Below are 3,798 nucleotides of genomic sequence, written 5' to 3'. Positions count from 1 at the left end.
CCTCTTACTCAGTTTTTGCTTTCTTCAATGAAAACCACTTTGGCCCATGATTAAAAAAAAAAGAAAAGAAAACAACAACACAAAAAAACCCTTAAAAATCCTGTTATATAAGCCCATCTATCTAGGACATAGGGATATTTATTCAACAAATATTTATGGTAGCTACCCTTTGCCACTTAGTTCCAAGTACAAGGAATATAGCACTAAACAAAATAGACCAAAAATTCTTCCCTCTAGAACTCATATTTTAGTGAATATATCAAAGCACACAATATTTCCAAATAAAACCTGGTAGATTGAGTGCAATGAATGAGCAAATAGAAGCTCAGAAAATCTGTTTCTAGTCCTTCCTTCCGTGTGGCTGTTTAATATCTCATCTTTGGATTCCAACATGGCGGCGGGTGCGGAGAGATCAAGTCTCTGACCTCTTCAGCTGTGCAGGCATAGGGAGTCGTAAACAACCTAAATCTGTTTGCTCAGGATCACTAGGCAATGCTGAGCTGATGTGGATCTGGGGCGAACAGTCTGGGCCTCTCAGAACACACACGGAGCCCGGATCGGCTGAATTCAAGCTCCCGTTCGCCTGCTTCCCGCAGACAAACAGCTGTGACTCAGCACTAATCCATCCGGCTGAAACAACTGGTCAGCCCTTCTGATCCTACGGAGGGAAATGCCAACTGAGCCTTCATAGGTAGTGGCCACAGGTTTGAAACGGGGCTTGGGAGAGACAGTAAGGACCCACCCGTTGCATTGGTCACCGGGCTAAGGGAAATGAACTGTCGCCATTTGCAAGAGATACCACCATGGCAGAGAACTGACGTCATCAGACTGCAGTGGAGGAGATAACTTCATTTGAAACCTGTGGCTACAGGTGTGTAATTGCCTAGCCTTCCCTCTCCACACATCGGGGAAACCTTAAGGGCCCCTCCCAGCTCTCCCGTGAGCGCAATAGCCAGACCGAGGGAATCAGCGGTGGCGCGGGACCCGCGGCGTGGAACTACCGCTCTCACCAGTGCTGACAGCTGAGGTCTCTTGCACCAGCTACTGGGGGCGTGGCTATTGGAGGGCAAATAAAATTCGCTGAGGATTCTCAGCCCCAAGCTCTAGAAACTTAGGGTCTGAGGGAATGGCAAACTGGGAGAGTGTGCCCAGTTGTTCATGAAAACAGGGCTCCCGGGAGCAGCAGACCTGGCATGTAGCCAATATTGTGGTGAGCGGCACCCGTGAGAGGGGCCTGGCTAGAGGAAAAGTGGGAAGTGACTAGACACAAGAGGAGGCCCTAGGCACTCAGGATTGGAGACTCGCCCAGTCTGGGAGGAGCTGCTGCACAGTGATTGGTTCCCACGTATTGACAGGAGAAATTGGGCCTGATGGGCACAGCGCCACCTACTGGAAGAGAAGTTAATCAAATTCTAAGACTGCATTTATTAGTTTTTTTTTCTTTTTCTTTTTTCTTTTCTCTTTTTTTTGATTTGGGTTTTTCTTTCATTTTAATTTTTCTTTCTTGTTGTTTTTTTAAATTTTTTTTTACAATTTTTTAAAACTTTTTTTCTTCTAATTTTAATTTTAATTTTTATTATTATTTTTTTAAAAAATTTTTTTCTTTTTTTATTTCCTATTTTTTTCTTCTTTTGTCTTTCATTTCCTTTCAATTATCTTATCCCCCCTTCCTTGAATTCTACCTGCTTACTCTCATTCTCTTTAGTGACTTCTTCCCTTCCCTTCTAATACCTTTCCTCCTAAGCATCAAATAAATTTATAGGAGTAAACAGTAACTCAGCAGTCAAACAGAACAAGAAGTAACATGAGCAGCTTCAAAAAGCAAGGAAGAAAAGGAGTACAAACAATGAAGGACAGCCTAAATATTCAGGAGGACCTAGAGTCATCAGAAAAATGGTCATATAAAGAACTCAAGGAACACCTTAGACAGATGGAATGGAACCTTAAAGAGGATACAAGACAGCAAATTCAAGCAGCGAAAGAACACATTGAGAATGAATTACATAAACAGATAAAAGAAGAAGTTAAGCATCTTTATGAGAAGATATAGATTATAAAAAATAATCATACAATAATTCTAGAAATGAAGGAAACGATAAACCAAATTAAAAACTCAATTGAGAGTATCACTAACAGAGTGGAGCAAGTAGAAGCCAGAACGTCAGATAATGAAGACAAAATATATCATCTTGAAAAGAGTCTAGCCAACTCAGAAAGCCTGGTAAAAAATCACGAGAAAAACATACAAGAGTTATGGGATAATATAAAAAAACCAAACTTACGAGTCATCGGGATAGAAGAAGGTACAGAGATTCAAACCAAGGGAATGAGTAACCTGCTGAATGAAATAATTACAGAAAACTTTCCAGAAATAAAACAGGAAACAGATATACAAATTGAAGATGCATACAGGACACCGAGCACACAAAATCACAGTAGACCAACGCCAAGACACATTGTTATGAAGATATCCAATATACAGAACAAAGAGAAAATATTAAAAGCTACAAGAGAAAGGAGACAGATTACATTCAGGGGTAAACCAATAAGGTTAACAATGGATTTTTTATCACAGACACTGAAAGCAAGAAGGTCATGGAACAATGTATTTCAAACACTGAAAGACAATGGATGCCAACCAAGAATTCTGTATCCAGCAAAATTAAGCTTCAGGTATGACAACGAAATAAAAATCTTTCATGATAAACAAAAGTTAAAAGAATTTGCAGCCAGAAAACCAGCATTGCAAAGCATCTTGAGCAAAACACTAAATGAGGAAGAAATGAAAAACAATAACCAAAACCATCAGTGGGAAGTGCCTCGGTAAAGACAGAGGGCGAGGGGAAAGATAATCATGGAGAAACATACTAATTTTTTTAAAAAAAGGATAAATAATCAAACATGGATGGAAGTACAAACAATATATCAATAGTAACTCTGAATGTTAATGGCTTAAACTCTCCAATAAAGCGACATAGGCTGGTATCATGGATTAAAAAAACAAATCCAACAATATGCTGCCTCCAGGACATACATCTGATTGGAAAAGACATACACAGGCTGAAGGTGAAAGGTTGGGAAAAAAATATACCACACACACGGTCCTTGTAAGCAACCAGGGGTGGCCATCCTCATATCGAATAAAATTGATTTCAAGACTAAATTAATCAAAAGGGATAAAGAAGGACTTTATATACTGTTAAAAGAAACTATTCACCAACAAGACATAACAATTATCAATATTTATGCACCAAATAATGGTGCTGCGACATTCATAAAACAAATTCTCCTCAAGTTCAAGAATCAAATAGAGCACAACACAATAATTATGGGTGACTTCAACACACCTCTCTCACCATTAGACAGATCCTCCAAACAAAATTTGAATAAAGAAACTATAGAACTCAATACCACAATCAATAACCTAGACTTAACTGACATATATAGAATATATCAACCATCATCAAATGGATATACTTTTTTCTCAGCAGCACATGGATCCTTCTCAAAAATAGACCATATATTATGCCATAGGGCAACCCTCAGTAAATATAAAGGGGTGGAGATAATACCATGCATTTTATCTGATCATAATGGAATGAAACTGGAAATCAATGATAAAAGAAGGAAGGAAAAATCCTACATCACATGGAAAATGAACAATATGTTACTGAATGATCAATGGGTTACAGAAGACATAAAGGAGGAAATCAAAAAATTCTTAGAGATAAATGAAAATACAGACACAACATATCGGAATCTATGGGACACAATGAAAGCAGTTTTAAGAGGAAAATT

The sequence above is a fragment of the Spermophilus citellus genome (assembly GCF_964194105.1).
Source record: "Spermophilus citellus genome assembly, chromosome: 4".
Classification (NCBI taxonomy): Eukaryota; Metazoa; Chordata; class Mammalia; order Rodentia; family Sciuridae; genus Spermophilus; species Spermophilus citellus.
This window is presented reverse-complemented; position numbering follows the sequence as displayed.